The following is a 20,870-nucleotide window of genomic DNA, read 5'->3' on the forward strand; positions in this document are numbered from 1 at the left end:
CATTCCACACACATCTAGGGATGCACGATGCACCGAAATATCGATACTACTATCGATATTTCGGGCAAAAATATGGTTCGGTACCAGGATTTCCTGGTATCGATACTTTATATTAAGCTGCCTAATAACACAGCTTAATATAAAGTATAGAGCAGAGAACACGGCGGGCGGCTAGCTGAGCGCCGGCCGTGTTCTCTGTGTGCCGCCCCCTGCTCCCTGCAGTCACCTTCTCTGCTCTCCCGGCGGCGGCAAATTCAAATAGCCGGCACACAGCGATCGCTAGTGCCGGCTATTTTACAGTGTACGTGCCGCTGTCACACCTGACAGCGGCATTTAACCCCTTCCCGAGCCGCTCCATAGGCAGCACGAGTCTCCTGCATATGGAGCGGCCCCGCTGAGGAGGAGGAGATGCGGCCACTATATATGTAGCTGAGCTGTGAGGTGGGGGAGGCCGGGGCTGTCAGGATCAGTGTGGACATCAGTGGAGGTGATCGGCTCTGGCTATAGGGGGATGTAACCTACAGATTACCCTGTCACACGGTGCCGGCTGTGCAGCCTTCATTTTATTAAGAACGGCATTGCAGTGCAGACAGCGTCCAGGGAAAATCACATGTCATCACACTGACCGGGATGCAGGGGGCCTGAAGAGAACGCTGCAGCCGCCCGATAGCCCGGACAGGTCGTCAGGACATCAATCACTGCTCTGTATGTAAGGCAGCTGCACAGCGGTCTCCATAGCACAGGCCGTGCTTCCCGGGCAGTGTGGTGACCTCTGCCGGCCTGTGTGTCTACTCCCTCCTCCACAGCCTCCCCGTGCAGTGTCCATGTCCCTCTCCCTGTGCTGTAAGCCGGTGGAGGCTTATCTCCACTCTTCTTGTGTCCATCAGTCAGTGTAAGTGCCCTGTATCTCCTATCTATCTATCTATCTATCTCATATCAATCAATCAATCTACCTACAGTATCTATCTATTTCCTCTTTCTCTCTGTCTCCTATCTATCTCTCTCTGTCTCTCTCTCTCTCTTTTCTCTCTCTGCCCCCTCTATCTATGGCATTGTAGTGTCTGAATATTCTGTGGCGGTCTCCCCCCATGTACATTGTGCCAACCCTGGTGCTGTGCATAGACCCGCTGCAGTGCCACAATATATACAGACACTTACAATATATATAACAATCCTATAAATATCCAGATCATTTGCTATAATTCTTATGACACAAGTTACTGGCCAATTGCGGCTGTGTTCACATGCTGCGGTATGGTTACTTGTTGCAGGTTTTTACATATTTAAATACCTTGTGGGCAATAACTGCATTGCAGCCTCCACAAACTCAAAGGGGTCTCCCAAAATATAGGAAACGGAATAACTAGCTGATTGGTGGGAGTTGTAGTGCACAAAGAGATATGTTGGGAGCTGCAGTTGTACAGCAGCAGCCTCCTGACACAACTCCCAGCATACCTCCTTGTACACAACAACTCCCAGCATACCTCCTTCTGCACAACAACTCCCAGCATACCTCTTTGTACACAACAACTCCCAGCATACCTCCTTCTGCACATAGAGGCATGCTGGGAGGTGTTGTGCACATATCTGCAGTCTGGGGGGGCATTATATTTGTATTTTTACAGGGTTTTTTTTTTAAACTTTAGTATTGAAATGGTATCGAGTATCAAAATAAAACAGCTGGTATCGGTATCGAACTCAAAATTCTGGTATCGTGACATCACTACACACATCACATGTCCCCTTGTACTGTAGTGCTTCATATCACCACACCATGCTGGGAGATGTAGTTCTACTGTGCCACTGCCTCCTCCTCCTATGCTGTCATCCTCTAATCTGCTTCAGAACTAAAACTCCCAAAATGATCAGCCTATAAGCATGATGGGGGTTGTAGTTCTGGATGGCCACAGGCTTCAAAACTACAACTCCCATCATGAGCTGTTAGCAGGACATGGTGGGGGTTGTAGTTTTAGGGGGTAATCTCACCTCTCCTGTCAATTTCCGGTCCTGTCAGGCTGTCACTGCTGATATTTTCACCGCTGAGGTCCGTCAGACCTGGGATGGAGGATCAGCCCCTTTGTCCGGGGGACGGTTGGACTGCTGAGGTTCGGGTGGGGGTCCGGGGTATGGTGAGGTAGGGGGATCTTCGCCTTCAGTTGGGGGGGGGGGGGGGGTCAGAGAACTTCTGAGGTTCAGGGGAAGGGGGAGTGTGGGGGTGGACGGAGGGGAAAGCAAGCAGGGCGCTATACAAGGGGCACCACTCCATCGGGCTCCCGGTCAGAGGGGCACTCATCACTCTGCACTGTGAGCTCCCCCCATCTCACCCGCTGGGGCCTTCCTTTAAAGCTGCAGTTGGGCACCATGGCAACAATCCAGGAATGGGGGGCCCGATCATTAATCATTACAGCTGTCCAGGAGCCCAGGGCCCGTCTTCATCAGTGAGGGGGGAGCTGTGCCACTCAGGGGGCATGATCTTAACTGCGAACCCGGGTGGGGGGGGGGAGAGATGGGGGGGAGGGTACAGGCTGGTTAGGGGCTGTGACGGCCAGCACCGCAGAGGTCCGGGGGGGGGGGGGGGGCATAGTCGATCATTACAGCGATTCAGGAGCAGAAGCCCAGAGCCCGTCTTCATCAGTAAGTTCAGGGGGGGGGGTAGTTGTGCCACTCAGAGGGCCGGATCATTACCGCGCTCCTGGGTGGGGGTGGTTGATGGTGTCCGGTCTTTGTGAACATCACTGGGGGGGGGGGGGGGGGGGGGGGGGGGGGCTGTGGTGGCCAGCACTGAAGGTCCAGGGGACAAAGGGGTACGCTCAGTGCCACAGGGTGGGGGTATCACTGCTGGCGGCTGGGGTGCACTGGGCTTTCAACCAAAGCAATGGATCCACACACCCCTGACCCTGCAGATCATCTCACAACAGTGCATCCACACACCCCTGACCCTGCAGACCATCACATAACAGTGCACCCACACACACTGACCCTGCAGAGCATCACATAACAGTGCACCCACAAACCTCTCCCTGCAGAGCATCACATAACAGTGCACCCACAAACCTCTCCCTGCAGAGCATCACATAACAGTGCACCCACAAACCTCTCCCTGCAGAGCATCACATAACAGTGCACCCACAAACCTGTCTCTGCAGAGCATCACATAACAGTGCACCCACAAACCTGTCCCTGCAGAGCATCACATAACAGTGCACCCACACACCTCTCCCTGCAGAGCATCACATAACAGTGCACCCACACACACACTGACCCTGCAGAGCATCACATAACCGTGCACCCACAAACCTCTCCCTGCAGAGCATCACATAACAGTGCACCCACACACACTGACCCTGCAGAGCATCACATAACAGTGCACCCACAAACTTGTCTCTGCAGAGTATCACATAACAGTGCACCCACAAACCTGTCCCTGCAGAGCATCACATAACAGTGCACCCGCACACACTAACCCTGCAGAGCATCACATAACAGTGCACCCACAAACCTGTCCCTGCAGAGCATCACATAACAGTGCACCCAAAAACCTGTCCCTGCAGAGCATCACATAACAGTGCACCCACAAACCTGTCCCTGCAGAGCATCACATAACAGTGCACCCACACACCTGACCCTGCAGAGCATCACATAACAGTGCACCCACAAACCTGTCTCTGCAGAGTATCACATAACAGTGCACCCACAAACCTGTCCCTGCAGAGCATCACATAACAGTGCACCCACAAACCTGTCCCTGCAGAGCATCACATAACAGTGCACCCGCACACACTAACCCTGCAGAGCATCACATAACAGTGCACCCACAAACCTGTCCCTGCAGAGCATCACATAACAGTGCACCCACAAACCTCTCCCTGCAGAGCATCACATAACAGTGCACCCACAAACCTCTCCCTGCAGAGCATCACATAACAGTGCACCCACAAACCTCTCCCTGCAGAACATTGCACCCACACACACTGACCCTGCAGAGCATCACATAACAGTGCACCCACACACACTAACCCTGCAGAGCATCACATAACACATAACAGTGCACCCACAAACCAGTCCCTGCAGAGCATCACATAACAGTGCACCCACAAACCTCTCCCTGCAGAGCATCACATAACAGTGCACCCACAAACCTCTCCCTGCAGAGCATCACATAACAGTGCACCCACAAACCTGTCCCTGCAGAGCATCACATAACAGTGCACCCACAAACCTCTCCCTGCAGAGCATCACATAACAGTGCACCCACAAACCTCTCCCTGCAGAACATCACATAACAGTGCACCCACACACACTGACCCTGCAGAGCATCACATAACAGTGCACCCACACACACTGACCCTGCAGAGCATCACATAACATTGCACCCACACACCCCTCAAAACAGTGGTTTACCTCCTGCTGATCATATACACTGCACTCACTATACTGCTGCCTCATGAAAAGCGGGAAACCAGCCGCCTCATAGAAAACCGAGCAGAGGAAGATAGCTCCTCCCACACATGAGGCTGGTCACATGGGCATGACGTCATCAAAGGTCCTCAAGACCTACCTGTGGCAACTACATTCTAGCCTCCACCCTGCTGTTGTGTTGTGTGTGGAGATCTCTGCTCCTCAGTGTGTGACCCCAGCAGTAAGGTAAGCTTACAGGAGGAGGGGTGTTACATTGTGTTACTATCAGTGTGTGACCCCAGCAGTAAGGTAAGCTTACAGGAGGAGGGGTGTTACATTGTGTTACTATCAGTGTGTGACCCCAGCAGTAAGGTAAGCTTACAGGAGGAGGGATGTTACATTGTGTTACTATCAGTGTGTGACCTCCCCCCCAGCAGTAAGGTAAGCTTACAGGAGGAGGGGTGTTACATTGTGTTACTATCAGTGTGACCCCCCCAGCAGTAAGGTAAGCTTACAGGAGGAGGGATGTTACATTGTGTTACTATCAGTGTGACCCCAGCAGTAAGGTAAGCTTACAGGAGGAGGGGTGTTACATTGTGTTACTATCAGTGTGACCCCCCCAGCAGTAAGGTAAGCTTACAGGAGGAGGGGTGTTACATTGTGTTACTATCAGTGTGACCCCCCCAGCAGTAAGGTAAGCTTACAGGAGGAGGGGTGTTACATTGTGTTACTATCAGTGTGTGACCCCAGCAGTAAGGTAAGCTTACAGGAGGAGGGATGTTACATTGTGTTACTATCAGTGTGTGACCTCCCCCCCAGCAGTAAGGTAAGCTTACAGGAGGAGGGGTGTTACATTGTGTTACTATCAGTGTGACCCCCCAGCAGTAAGGTAAGCTTACAGGAGGAGGGATGTTACATTGTGTTACTATCAGTGTGACCCCAGCAGTAAGGTAAGCTTACAGGAGGAGGGATGTTACATTGTGTTACTATCAGTGTGACCCCAGCAGTAAGGTAAGCTTACAGGAGGAGGGGTGTTACATTGTGTTACTATCAGTGTGTGACCCCCCAGCAGTAAGGTAAGCTTACAGGAGGAGGGATGTTACATTGTGTTACTATCAGTGTGACCCCAGCAGTAAGGTAAGCTTACAGGAGGAGGGGTGTTACATTGTGTTACTATCAGTGTGTGACCCCAGCAGTAAGGTAAGCTTACAGGAGGAGGGGTGTTACATTGTGTTACTATCAGTGTGACCCCAGCAGTAAGGTAAGCTTACAGGAGGAGGGATGTTACATTGTGTTATGTGTGAAATAACTTTTTCCTTCCTGTACAGGACACAAGGATCTGTACCGGGAGCAGCGGCTCATGATGGAGGATCAGCGAGCAGGTGATAGATGTCCCCGTCCTCTTTATTTCCAGGACTGTACAGAGAATCATCAGGTAGGGGGTGCGGAAGGCTCCTCACAATATGACAAGGATCAAGTTTCATATGAGTTCTTATTTTTTTTCTGTCTGTTTAGAGGGAAGATCTGATCGATATCAAAGTTGAGTTTAAACTTGAAGCACAAGAGGAGACGGATTTCATGGCCGATCAGCAGTGTAAGGGGGGGGGGGGGGGGGGCATTGGCTGCAAAAGTAAAACCTGTTTTACTGGTCCCCTTGATCCTCCTCCCCTCATCCTCCCATCTTTGTCCTCCTCCTCCCCCCATCTTCCTCCTCCCCCCATCTTCCTTCTCCTCCCATCCTCCTCCCCCTCCCATCCTCCTCCTCCTATCCCCCTCCTCCTGATGACATGTAGCAGTGTATAATGGTTTGGCTCCCTGTGTGTTCCCTACAGATGGAGGCAGTGACAGGAATCCACCAGAGAGGTGTCCCCGTCCTCTGTATTCCCAGGACTGTCCAGAGGGAAATCAGGTAAAGTCTTTTGAACATTTGGTCATGAAGGGATTGAAGGACAATTTAACTTTTTTTTTTTTATCATCTGTTTAGGGTGAAAGTCTGATTGACATTAAGGCCGAGGTGAAAGCAGAGGAGGAGGAGATCGCCTTAGAGAATCAGCAGATAGATGTGACTAGTATAAAAGTGGAGGATGAAGCAGAAGAAGAGAGGATGATGGGCGATCCCCCGTGTATGAGTGAGGTGAAGGAGGAGGAGACGCCGGGAGCTGCTATACCAGGTATGGGAGGATGGAGTTACACAGGGATATAAGGGGGGGCTCCACCTTACAGCTACATTACAGTAACCCCCCCCTGTGTATATATGTATAGTGCAGTATAGTGAGGGGGGGCAGGGATATAAGGGGGGGCTCCACGTTACAGCTACATTACAGTAACACCCCCCCTGTGTATATATGTATAGTGCAGTATAGTGAGGGGGGGCACAGGGATATAAGGGGGGGCTCCACCTTACAGCTACATTACAGTAACACTCCCCCCCTTCCCCTGTGTATATATGTATAGTGCAGTATAGTGAGGGGGGGGCACAGGGATATAAGGGGGGGCTCCACCTTACAGCTACATTACAGTAACACTCCCCCCTTCCCCTGTGTATATATGTATAGTGCAGTATAGTGAGGGGGGGGCAGGGATATAAGGGGGGGCTCCACCTTACAGCTACATTACAGTAACACTCCCCCCTTCCCCTGTGTATATATGTATAGTGCAGTATAGTGAGGGGGGGGGGGCACAGGGATATAAGGGGGGGCTCCACCTTACAGCTACATTACAGTAACCCCCCCCCCTGTGTATATATGTATAGTGAAGGGGGGGGTCACAGGGATATAAGGGGGGCTCCACCTTACAGCTACATTACAGTAACACTCCCTCCCTTCCCCTGTGTATATATGTATAGTGCAGTATAGTGAGGGGGGGGCACAGGGATATAAGGGGGGGCTCCACCTTACAGCTACATTACAGTAACACTTCAAGCCTTTCCCATAGGAGCGATGCCAGTGATCTCTGTGATGCAGGTGATCTGTTTGCGGAGTTCTTTTCAGCACTACAGATCCCAGCATTTTCCCAGCTTTGCAGTTTACCAGTTTACCTACATTTTGCTGTTTTTAGGGTGCACACCACTTTAGTTGTCTAGCACAAAAAAGTTTGTGCATGACTAGGGTAGTTGCCAAGGCCCTTCCGCCCTACTAAGGCCCCCCTTTCTACCACTCTGTCCCCTTCCCTTCCCAATAACCACAGACACCGTTCTGGAATTAAATGGCCACAGCAGCTGTTTATTACACAAAGTATAAAACATATCAAAACTGTAACATATTTATTTTGACGGGGCGGTCCTCGGAGCCCCAAAAATCCCCTCAGGCGGCTTATTAAAACTTGACCCCAACTGCACTCAGGATTTGCCTCTGGCCTACGGGCCACATAACCCAGAGGCACCAACCAAGCACCTGTGTGCGTATAACTGTACCCCTTTTAATGGTGGCAAACTACAGCCGCCCAGCCCAATAATTGTATTTCCTTTTCCCGGGAGTCCGGAACCACTCCGAGGTCCCCCTCCCACCACGACCAAGTCCACACCAACCCCGAGGACCCCCACCGCCACAGACGCCAACTCCTGACCCCTTAGGTGTTGGCGTCCCGCCACCTCGGAGCCCCACATCAATCCCGTCCCGGACACCCAGCAACCACATGTCTGTGCCTACAGCGTTTAGGTGTACCCCATCCCGCCTCCAGTATGCTCCAACACCGCCTCCAAGTCCATATGCCGTATAGCCACCACCCCATTACGCGCCATAAATCTCCCCATGGCTCTGTTCACTTTAACTTGCGCCTTGTTAATCCGCGCTACCGAGCACCCCCCCCCCCCCCCCCCCCCCCGCCACACCTTGCGCGGCACTATGTCCGACCAGACCGTCCACTAGCTTCGAAACTGTGACCATAACCGAAGAAAGTCAAACTTCATGTCGCCACCAGCTTCCCTGATCGGTCGGGCCCCTAAATCGTTCCCCCCCTACATGAAGTAACAGCACATCCGGCTCCCTATCCAACCTTACATAACGATGGAATTCCGGAAGCACTCTCCTCCACATCATGCCTCTCTCCCCCAACCATCGAACCACCACCTCCGCACGTGAAATGCCCAGTTGCCGTCCGTCCGGCCGCACCGCTGCACGTAACGCTCTCCAGTATACAAAAGAATGTCCAAGTATCCACACCAGGTCCGCTCGGGACCTGAGAAGGAAACAAAACAGATAACCAACAACTTGCACAACACCCCGTAACCAAAACAATCAACTCCCCCCCCCCATCCACTCCCATCCTCTAACTGCCTGCTCTCCAGCCGCCCGAAGCGGATGTAGGAACAAAAGCGTTCGGATTCCCATCGCCCAATGTGGCGAACTACCTCCTCACTCAGGCCCCACCTTGCCGCCTCCGTTGCTGCACCAATCCGGAACGAATGCTCACAATACTCCCCCGGACAAAATCCTGCCGCCCCTAGACATTTCCTGAATATTGCTATGAATTGGAACTGGGACAAGAAGGAGCCGCCGTCGTCATGCTTGAGCAACGGCCCCTCCCCTCCAGGTCCCAGCCCATACGCCCTCATACAAGCTACCGGGCACACCCGCGACCCCGGGAATGCAAAAAGCACCACTCTCTTACCCCTACCCCTCTGGTCCGTCTTAGAGCGGCGAATCCTTAACTCCACCCTATCCTCAAACATCTCCACATCCGCACTCCGTAAACCCCCCGGTACCTTGACCGACGGGCTTACCAGCTCCCCCAGGCGGAGCGCACCAAAAAATGCCAATGAGAACGCCAACCTAAACAACCTAGCTTCACTGAGCGAGCGACACAACAACCCTGCACCCCCCAATGATTCCAAAACTACAAATGACACCGGACGACGCTGATCCGACACCCTGTAACCTCTCCGAAAACCCCTCACCGCCTGACGCACCAAAAAGGCCTTCGTAACATCAGGAAGGCCACGCAACTTGCAGCCAAACGCTACCCCCGCAACCTCCTGTTCAGCCTCGGGACCGTCCAGCCCTCCTCCCGGCAATTACCGATCAATAACAAAAACCCCCATTCCCCCTCCCCCAATCGTCCCCAGGTATCCTGCCACTCCACCCAATGCGACCAAGCCGCCTCGTAACCTCGCCATGTATTCCGTGTTACCGACTCTCTAATCAGGCACTCAGCAGACCGAAGGGCAGCCTCCACAATTCCTCCAGAAACGGATCCCCCCTCTCGTTCGCGTCCGGAACCAGTGACCGGAAACGATCCCACTGTGAACGAGAGAGAGAATCAGCAATGGAGTTAGAAACGCCGGGCACATGCACCGCGGTCACCCAAGCGTTCAACAACAAACACTGCAATACTAGATGCTGTAGCAACCGCACCACCGGGGGGACGATGCCGACAACCCGTTAATTGCTGAAACCACGCTCATGTTATCACAGTGAAATCGCACTCTTCTTGTTCCTGAACCTGTTCCCCCAAATGGTAACCGCCACCACTATGGGAAACAGTTCGAGCAACGTAAGGTTCCTTACCAGCCCTGCCCTCTGCCACGACTCCGGCCACAAACCCCAACACCAACTCCCCTGCAAAAACGCCCCGAAACCCCCAACCCCAGCCGCATTGGTAAACAAATCCAAGTCCGGCGCCTCCACGACCAAGTCCATCATCAGCGACCTCCCGTTATACGACGCCAGGAACGACTCCCACACCCCCAGGTCGTCCCTCAGCTCTCGCCGTAGCCGCACAAAATAATGGGGGCATGTGATACCCGCCGTCGCCTGGGCCAGGCGACGACAGAAAACACTCCCCATTGGCTTGATCCGACACGCAAAGTTAAGCTTGCCGAGGAGGGACTGCAACTCCCTGAGAGTCACCTTCCGCAACCCCTTTACTCTCCGCACTACCGCCCTGAGGTCTACCAGCTTATCCTCCGGCAAGCTGAACTCCATGTGCACTGTGTCGATCCGTATTCCCAGAAAGTTCAAAGCCGTAACCGGACCTTCTGACATTTCCACCGCCAGGGGAACCCCAAAGTCCAAAAAAAAACCCCTCCAACGTACGCAACAAAACCGAACACACCCTCGAATCCGCTGGGCCAATGCACAAAAAATCATCCAGGTAGTGGATGACCGACCGGATGCCAGCCACGTCCCTCACCACCCCACTCCAAAAACGTACTGAACGCCTCGAAGTAGGCGCAGGACAGCGAGCATCCCATCGGCAGACAGCGGTCCACAAAATAAGCCCCTTCCCAAAAACAGCCCAACAGTGGCATAGAATCTGGGTGGACCGGAAGCAGCCGAAAAGCTGCCCCCACATCCACCTTTGCTAACAATGCCCCCCTTCCATACAGCCGCACCCACCGCAACGCCTCGTCGAACGAGGTATACACCACCGAGCAAAGCTCCGGGTCTATCCCGTCATTCACAGAGGAGCCCTTGGGGTATGATAGGTGATGAATCAACCGAAACTTGTTCGGTTCTTTCTTCGGCACCACCCCCAAAGGTGAAACCCGCACACGGGGGCGCCCCGAACGGACCCACCATCCGTCCCAGAGCCACCTCTTTCCCCAACTTTGCAGACACCACCCCCCGGGTGAGCCTCCGCCGATTTCAAGTTACGCCGCCCCGCTGCCCCCCCTTCCGAGACTCCAACAGACGGAATACGAAACCCCACCGCAAATCCCTCTTCCAACAAACCAGCCGAAGCACGATCCGAGTATCTACTTAGAAACCCCCGCATTGCCTCCAGACGCACCGGCGTCACCCCCTTTTCCAACCGCGTCCCTCCCTCCTTGCTGCCTGTTCTTCTTAAAACAGCGCGTCGCCCCATGGGTACCCCCGCAGAAGGAGCACTCGTGCTTGAACTTGCACCTAGCTCCGTACTTACAACTTCCCTCGTTAAAGAGGAAACACAGCCCCCGTTGAGCCGCCGTTGAATGTCCGGGCTGGCTAGGACCTCCAACGGACCCTGGTAAGGACTGGGACCCCACCCCCGTGCGTACTGGTGCCGTCACCCGCAGCCACAAGCTGATATCCTTGTGATCCCAACAAATGCTGAGTCGCAAAGCCTTCCGCTGTCTGAAACCAGTTAGTAAAAGTTCGAGGTATCAACCGATACCTCTTCTTTTCCTCCTTGTCCTTTTTCTCCTCAGACGGCTTCACCTTATCCAGGTTAAATTTCCCTAGCTGCAATAGTGACAAAATCTCAACATTATTCCCCCCGCCATACCTTCTCCCGCACTTCCGGCTTGAGGTGTGCCCCCAACGGCCCCTCAAAACACACATACACCCTCCCCGTCCACCTCCGTTTCCCTGCCCTGGGCCCTATCCAACCCCCCCTCCGCCACCAGAGGCCGGCGTCACCAAACCTTCCCCACTCCCGCTAGGCCCAGCCACACTGCCACTCACCCCCCGGACCCCCGTCCACGCAGGTACTGGTGATCCTCCCCCGCCCACTCCCGGGCCAAAACCAGCCAACAATCCTTCAGCCCATACAACAATGTCCCCAAACCCCCCAGCTGCGCGTTCCCCAACCCCCCCAACGCAGGCGCTGCTACAGCTGCACACTCACCCGGCTGTCTGGGACCGGCGGGCCTAACAGCGGCCGACCCTGGATCCGGACGCACGGCTTCTCCTCTCTCCTGGGCCTCCGGTCTGCGTCGGCTGACTTCCGGTGACTCGCGGTGACCAACATCCAGCACCACCTGACGGCTGACTTCCGGTGGCTGACGCTGGGGCACTTCCGGCTGAGGCTGATGACGTCGCTCATCTTCGTCACTCTCGCAACGCTCAAAGCCCGCGTGGCTCCGCCCCCTCACCTCCGCTGGCGAGTGGCGCCGATCATCCCGAACCAGGGGAACCCTGTTCGCAGTCCTCCCCACGCCGAGGAGGCCGCCGACTGCCTGCTCCTGCCTCCTTCCTCTGCTGCTTCTCACCGCAGCGGTCCCCCGCCGAGCTGGCGCTCTTCTCCCTCCAGGCCTCGCTGCACCAGCCGCTCCGGACCCCGATCCACCCGCGACGGCATCTGAAGGAGGGGAGAGGGACTTCTCCCCTCGGCTGCGAGTCCCGCCTTGTAGAGGGATTCCTCCCGGATCCTGCACGCCGGGCGGGAAGCGGCCCTGCCCGCGGCAGAACCCGGAGGGTCCCTAGAGGGGCTCCCGATTCAGCGTCGGACCCGGGGGGTCACTTCAGGGCTAAGGCGCTCAGGAGGACGTGACCTCCTAGTCCGTCTCGTAGGGAAGGAGCTGGCGGCGCCGCTTCCCCGGACCCCAGCAGACCTTGGAGTTGGGTCTGCAGCCATTCCTGGCCCCGCTCATCGGCCATCCTCCTCAGCCTCTCCATCAGAACCTCGGCAGACATGAGGCAAGCAATACAGTGCAGCAGTACAGGTAAGACGATTTCTGCCTGCTAAACCACAATGGGTGACCACCCCCACTCGTGGCTAACTTTTATACCCCGGCCCCTTCAGCTACTCCCCCCTCTTCCTTCTGACCAACCACCTATTCTGTTTACTTCTCCACACTCACTTTTCCTCCTCCCCCCTTGTGCACGTGCTCCCCACCTGCTCACACTGAGCCTGTTGCCCCCCATCTGACCTGCTACTGGCCTGTCAATCCCTGTCATGAGGGACTCCCCTTATGCTGCGCACTAGTCCGTCCCCACTTTACCAGATTGTAAGAGCTTTTCACACTATATGACAAATGGTAATGTAGCCGGCTCTTGTACATTACGGGCAGTGGTAGAATCCCAGTCTGTACTCATGGAGTGAATGACCCCCTTCTTTTTCTTCTACTTTACCCACTACACAATTTCTGTCTTTGTGTCTATCAATTCTTTTATATACATAGATAGAGAGAGATGAAATAACCGTGTCTCCTTTCCCCTATACTGCTCAGAAGAGGCTGTTGTTTCCTTGTCCTTGGCCAGGTGATCACTGATTGGTGTGATGTCAGTGGTGGGCGGGGTTACAGATGGCTAGTTACAGTTTGCCATTGACAAAAGACGATACAGAGATCACTTGACCTCTGTCTCAAAAGGGAGGGGGAGGACAGAGAAGTGGAGACAGAGTGGACCAGGAAGTGAGGATTTCCAGCAGCTTCAGGGTGTGAGTCAGGATGTGCTGCCGACTAACCGACCCATTCATGGAATACAAACTTACTACTCACAACTTACTTTCTCTACTTTGTAGTTTGTTTGTTCTTTAGGGAAAAAATACCTATTTTACCCTTTACAGGAAATCCCAGTGAGAATATTGTGCTACTGCTGAATTATAAAGAAGAGCATGAAGGTGCGGAGCAGCACTCCTCAGGAGAAGCCCTCCTCCCCCTTACTGTATATCCAGGATGTCACACTACAGATCTATCATATAATCCTCCTGACCATGAGGAATCTTCTCCCGACCACTCGCACACTGCGACCACAAGGACAGGTGAGGAGGGGGTGGGCAGGATTTAAAGAGAGAAATGTGGAAAGTTATATAAAAAGCTCAATTCTTTTAACAGACAGAAGTCACACAGGCGAGAAGACATATTCCTGTTCAGAATGTAAGAGAGGTTTTCCCTGTAAATCAAGTCTCGTTAAGCATGAAAGAATGCACACAGAGAAAAAGCCATATTCATGTTACTGAGTGTGGGAAATGTTTTATGAAGAAATCCCAACTTGATATACACGAGAGAAGTCACACAGGGGACAAGCCATATACATGTTCAGAATGTGGAAATGTTTTTCAAGTAATTCGGCTCGTTTTAGACACGAGAGAGGCCACAAAGGAGAGAAGCCATTTTTCGTGTTCAGAATGTGGGAAATGTTTCTCGGATAAATCTGTTTTAGTTTCACATGAGAGAACTCACACAGGAGAGAAGCCGTATTCATGTTCAGAATGCGGGAAATTGTTTACACATACGTTCCAACTTGTTATTCATAAGAGAAGTCACACAGGAGAGAAGCCATATTCATGTTCAGAATGTGGGAAATGTTTCTCAAATAAATCTGTTCTTGTTAGACATGAGAGAGGTCACACAGGAGAGAAGCCATATTCCTGTCCAGATTGTGGAAAATTGTTTACACATTCATCCCAAACTTGTTATACATAAGAGAATTCACACAGGGGAGAAGCCATTCTCATGTTCAGAATGTGGAAAATGTTTTTCAGATAAATCAGTTCTTGTTACACATAAGATAATTCACACAGGAGTGAAGCCATATTCCTGTCCAGATTGTGGAAAATTGTTTATACATTCATCCCAACTTGTTATACATAAGAGAATTCACACAGGTGAGAAGCCATATTCCTGTTCAGAATGTGGAAAATGTTTCTCAAGTAAATCTGTTCTTGTTAGACACGAGAGAATTCATACAGGAGAAAAGCCATATTCCTGTCTAGAATGTGGGAAATTATTTCAGCAGAAAGGACATCTTGTTATACACGAGAGAATTCACACAGGAGAAAAACCATATTCATGTTCAGAATGTGGGAAATGTTTCTCAAATAATTCAGATCTTATAAAACATGTGAGAGGGCACACAGGAGAGAAGCCATATTCATGTTTAGAATGTGGGAAAATTTTCATAAGTAAATCCCTACTTGCACAACATTTGAGAGGTCACACAGGAGAGAAGCCGTATACATGTTCAGACTGTGGAAAATGTTTTACAATTAAAAAAAGTCTTTCCAAACACGAGAGAGTTCACAGAGGAGAGAAGACATATTTATGTTCATAATGTTGGAAATGTTTTACACATAAACCAGTTCTTGTAACACGCTTGAGAAGTTACGAAGGAAGCGAAGCCATATTCCTTTTTTTTTTTTTTTTTTTTTTTTTTTTAATTCAGATGAGTTTATTGAAAGGTTAAATGGGGATACAGAAAGGAAGAGGGGGAGGCAACATACAGGATTATATCACAGTGAACAGAGCCACAAATAACCTCATGAATAACATGGTCATAAGCATGTTGCAGAAAATCTCCAGTAACATAACATCTATCGGGTTAATAATACCCCGGCCAGCTTAGACAGCCCAACTAGATAGAGCATAGCACTAAACATATAACAGTGCAATGCAACATTAGGGCTTGGTAACAGACCTTGATATAGTTGCTGAAGGGTCACTGAAGAGTAATAGACATAGATTAATCCAACAAAGAAAAGAGCGGGATAGAAGGGAGAAGAAGAGGAGGAGAGCCAGCACAGCCCCGGACTAGGAGAGGAGGGGATGCCAACAGTGAGAGTACAGGGCAAGACCGTCGCCATAGTATCCGCGGTAGTCATGATTAAGAGGTAGAATGTGTGAGATAAGTAGGCGTATCCATGAACATCATCCACTTAGACCAGATAGCTGTGGCAGAAGGGGGGGGCGTGTTTATGCTCGGCGCGAAGCCATATTCCTGTTGAAAATGTTGGAAAGGCTTTTTACTATCGCAAAACTAAGGAATCGTCAGAGAAGTCACACCGGAGAGAAGACGTCTTGACTTGTGGATAATTCAAACATTTCTTTACAAACAAATTCACATAGAAAAAGAAACCGCTTGTTCTTGTCTGGAATGTGAGAAATGTTAATGCAGATAGGAGGCTGTGATCTGTGAGCGGGATCCATGGGGGAAAAGAACAGAGACGGCTGTGATCTGTGAGCGGGATCCATAGGGAAAAAGTACCGAGGAGGCTGGGATCTGAGCGAGTTCCACGGGGTAAAAAGTAGTGAGGAGGCTGGGATCTGTGAGCGGGATCCATGTGGGAAAGTACTGAGGAGGCTGGAAGTTGTGAGCGGGATTCATGGGGAAAAAGTACTGAGGAGGCTGGGATCTGTGAGCGGGATCCATGAGGGAAAAGTACCGAGGAGGCTGGGATCTGTGAGCGGGATCCATGAAGGAAAAGTACTGAGGAGGCTGTGATCTGTGAGCGGGATCCATGGGGGAAAAGTACTGAGGAGGCTGGATCTGCGAGCGGGATCCATGAAGGAAAAGTACTGAGGAGGCTGGGATCTGTGAGCGGGATCCATGAAGGAAAAGTACTGAGGAGGCTGGGATCTGTGAGCGGGATCCATGGGGGAGAAGTACTGAGGAGGCTGTGATCTGTGAGCGGGATCCATGGGGGAAAAGTACTGAGCACTATTTTTTTTTTTTTTTTTTTTTTTCTTTTTCAATTTATGAGAAATATTTGATTTTAATTGATGTAATATATATATTATTTGTTAGAATTAATTTTTTCTTGCCTGGCTATGCCTCGGATTCCTGGTGCTGCCCCTTAGGTCGTCTATATTATTTTTATACCATCCGCTAGATGTGGCAGATTATGGTCTAAAATAATCTTGATTGTATCTGTATCGTTGTGGATTGTTGTTGTGCTGCTGTTGTGTGTTTGTAAAAAAAAAAAAAAAAAAAAAAAAAAGGGAAGCATAGCCAATCAAATCATCAGAATTATATGGGTTGAATAAAGGTAGCAGCACATGCAGCAGTTGTTATCTATCCACAGGGGGGAAGTGAGGAATGTAATAATGTAATACCGCTGCAGGGCTGTGTGAGTGGTTGTGCTGGACGCACACTGCTGCTCCAATTACCCTCTGTGGGACTGATGAGCACCACTCACTTCAGGCAGCGGAACCGAGACGGAATGCGGCAGGCGACAAAGAGACGGAACGTGGGAGGGCGACAGAGAGACGGAACGTGGGAGGGCGACAGAGAGAGGGGGAACGTGAGAGGGCGACAGAGAGACGGAACGTGGGAGGGCGACAGAGAGAGATGGAACGTGGGAGGGCGACAGAGAGAGATGGAACGTGGAGGGCGACAGAGAGAGATGGAACGTGGGAGGGCGACAGAGACGGAACGTGGGAGGGGCGACAGAGAGAGGGGGAACGTGAGAGGGCGACAGAGAGAGACGGAACATGGGAGGGCGACAGAGAGAGACGGACGTGGGAGGGCCAACTCACACAGACCTCGGTGATTTTCCAGTGGTTACCCTCCATTCAGCATGGCTGGTCGCAGGGATAAGAAGACGGAGACCCCACACCACCCGGTGACCCGTTCCACGGGAGGTTCCGCCTGCATTGACCGGTTCCTGCACCCCTCCGGTCCCAGACCGCTGGCTGCTGGAGGCAATATGGCGCCCGCGGCCTCCTCCTCGCGCCCCTTACCTGCTCTCCCCCGCTGGACAGGATGATTCCCAGGCAGCTTGGGCGGACTCGGGCGACAGTGACCGGGATCCGTCTGACTGGCCCGCCGGACTCTGGGCCGCTACCTGCCAGGACTGTACGCCACACTATGGAGGACCGCCTCCTCACCAGGTGCTGTGGTGCAGCGCATAGAGTCCGCACAGCAACAAGCCATAGCCGCGGTGCGGAATGAGGTGGAGGCCCTGGCCCAGCGCACCTCGGTCACTGAGGAGACGTCCTCCGCCTTCACTGGGCGGATAGAGACGCTGGAGAGGGAAATGGTGTGCAACCGAGCACGCACACAGCAGCTGGCCTATACTTCTCGATGACCAGGAGAATAGGGGACGGCGTAACAATGTCCGTATCAAAGGCCTCCCCGAATTGCCACATGATGAAGACCCAGCACGGAGGGTCTCAGAGCTTTTCAACATTGCTACTAACCGCCCCCTGGAGTCTACTTTTGCCATAGACAGAGTCCCGACGCGTGGCGAGGGCCCCTGCACGCGGCACCTCGGCCCCCAGAGATGTTCTGTGTAGGCTGCATTATTTTGCAGAGAAAGAGGCTATCATGGCGGCGGTGCGGAACTCAGGTACTGTACAGTACGAGGGGGTCCCAATACGCCTTTTCCCCGGATGTCTCAGTGCGCCGCCTGCTACAGCCCGCATTGGCAGCCATTAAAGACGCGGGTGCTACCTCTCCCTTCCCCCCCTCCCCCTTGTCTGTCACCCTACCCTTCCGCCTCCCCTCCTACCTCACGCCCACCCCGCCCTTCCTATGGCCTCCCGCTTACAGACCTCAGCTCAGAGTGGGTCCCTCAATGTTAAGGGCTTGCACGACAGCGGTAAAAGGTCCATCATGATGAACCTCTTTAAAAAGCAGAATATACAGGTGGACTTTGCAGGAAACCCATATGCTCTCTTCTCATAGGTTCTCATTAACTAACTCCTGGTTTCCTTTTGCTTATCATAGCTTTTCCCCCATTCAGAAAGCTAGGGGTACCAGTATCCTGATTTCTAGAACCCTGCCTTGGGAATTGCTGGAGTCTCGGTGTGATGATGAGGGGCGAATGCTCATGGTGAAGGGTCGTGTCATTTGCCTCCCTCTACCTCCCCAACTCGGGCCAGGCACATGCAATGCAAACCTACCTTGACGACATTGACGAATTCGCTGAGGGGGTGCTGGTTGTTGGGGGTGACCTTAATGTGGTGCTGAACCCATCTGTAGACACTTCTAGGGGCTCCTCCCATGTGAACCGGACGCAGCTTGCCCTTTTAGACTCACTCCTACACGAACATCAGCTAGTGGACACCTGAAGACTATGCCTTTTATTCCCCGGTACACGATGTTTATTCCAGGTTGGACTACTTCCTCCTGAAACATAGAGACTTACCCCTTCTCCAGGCTGCTGACATAGATACCATCACTTTTTCGGATCATGCCATGGTCTCCTTGGTACTGATTCCCGAACCGTGGCATTGGCGGCTTAACCCCTCTTTAATCCAGTACGTAGCGGTCCTAGCGGACCTCAAACGGTCATTAGAGGAATTTTTTGCTTACAACGTCCTTGGAGATACTTCGGCCGCAGTGGTATGGGAGACGCATAAGTGCGTTGCTAGGGGGATTTTGGTGAAACATGGGGCGAGACTCAAGAGGGAAAAGGTGGCGAAAACCTCTCGCCTGTTGAGGGAACTCCGGGAGCTGGATCTCGCACATAAATCGGCCCAGACCCCTGACTTACAGGGGAGATTACTGGCTGCTAGAGATACCCTCAAGACCCATCTCCTCGATAAAGCTAAAGCATCCCTGACTAAGTGCCGGCGTCATTTCTACGAGTTTGGGAATAAATGTGGCCGGACCTTAGCGCGTGCACTTAGAACCCAACAAGCTCAGACTTAATGTACCTCAGGTGACCGCTCGGGGGCAGCGGAGCACTTGCCGGTTGGCATTGCGAGAGTCTTCAGGGACTTCTATGCGTCCTTATATTCCACCATATTCCTTCAGATCCCGAGTGCAGGATTATATCTCCAAATCTGGGCTTCCACGGCTGTCGGATGAATCCTTGACTTCGCTGGAAGTGCCGATCTCTGAAGAGGAACTGCGACTTGCCATTAGGTGTCTCAGACGGGGAAGGCTCCAGGGCCGGACGGTTTTTACACTGAATTATTATAAGGCACTATCTCCCCTTCTCGTCCCCCACTTCCTATCTGCCTTCAATTCATTGGCGGAGGGCGCCCCTCCCCGCCCTGACATGACTAGGGTGGTAATTGCTGTTATCCCTAAGGAGGGTAAAGACCCTTCACTCTGTGCCAACTACCGCCCAATATCTCTGCTAAATGTGGACTTAAAGCTTTTCGCAAAGATATTGGCCACCCGACTATCTCCCCTGTTGGGGGCCATCATTCACACCGGGAACAAACGGGTTTCCTACCCGGACGCGAGGCTCGCGACCATACCATACGTGCAGTTGGCCTGATCCATAAAGCCTCTCTCTCACGGACACAGCTTATGCTTCTCTCCACTGACGCCAAGAAGGCTTTCGATAGGGTCAACTGGACGTTTTTGAAGAGACCCTTAGGGCCTTGGGTCTGGGTTCCACTTTCCTGTCTTGGATTATGGTCTGTACTCAATCCTTCCGCAGTGGTCCGGGTGAATGGCGTCCTCTCAGACAGCTTTGCTATCCAGAACGGGACGAGGCAGGGGTGCCCACTTTCCCTCTCATTTTTGTTCTGGTCCTGGAGCCCTTCCTGAAACCGTTCGCTCATGCGAGGATATCCGGGGGTTGGGGGTGGGGAGCAACACACATACGATCGCAGCATACGCAGACGACCTTTTGTTTTTCGTCACGAATCCAATGGTGACGCTCCCTGTTCTCATGTGCGAGTTGGGAGCTATACGCCTCTCTTTCCAACTTCAAAATCATTACTCGAAGTCGGAGGCGTTGAACATATCGCTGCCAGCAGACTTGGTGACCTCCATCCGCTCCTCCTTTAGGTTTCGCTGGGCCTCTAGGACTCTAAAATATCTGGGCATCTACCTCACTCCGGATCTGAAGGACCTCTACGCGGCCAATTTCCCTCCTCTATTGGCAAGATTCATCCTGCTGCTCGTCTTGGAGCAAAGGCCTTTTCACTTGGTTGGTTGGTGGGCTTTTTTTAAAATGAACCTTCTCCCAAAGCTCCTCTACGCTTTTCAGTGCCTGCCGGCCAGGGTTCCGAGGTCCTTTTTTCCGGGCGGTGGCCTCAACTCATTTAAATTTATATGGGGTTTCAACTAGCCCGTGTCAAACGTCTCTTCTTTGCCGTACAAAATAGGGGAGTGTGCTGCGGACATCTACTCCTACTACATTGATTCAGC

At 52.3% G+C, this 20,870-nt stretch overlaps 1 pseudogene; it reads left to right on the forward strand.

Moving 5' to 3' along the window:
* The first annotated feature begins 4,553 nt into the window (after positions 1–4,553).
* LOC138775664 (zinc finger protein 135-like) lies at positions 4,554–15,365 on the forward strand (annotated as a pseudogene).
* Positions 15,366–20,870: the final 5,505 nt, after the last annotated feature.

Source organism: Dendropsophus ebraccatus, unplaced genomic scaffold, assembly GCF_027789765.1.
Source record: "Dendropsophus ebraccatus isolate aDenEbr1 unplaced genomic scaffold, aDenEbr1.pat pat_scaffold_1828_ctg1, whole genome shotgun sequence".
NCBI classification, from domain to species: Eukaryota; Metazoa; Chordata; class Amphibia; order Anura; family Hylidae; genus Dendropsophus; species Dendropsophus ebraccatus.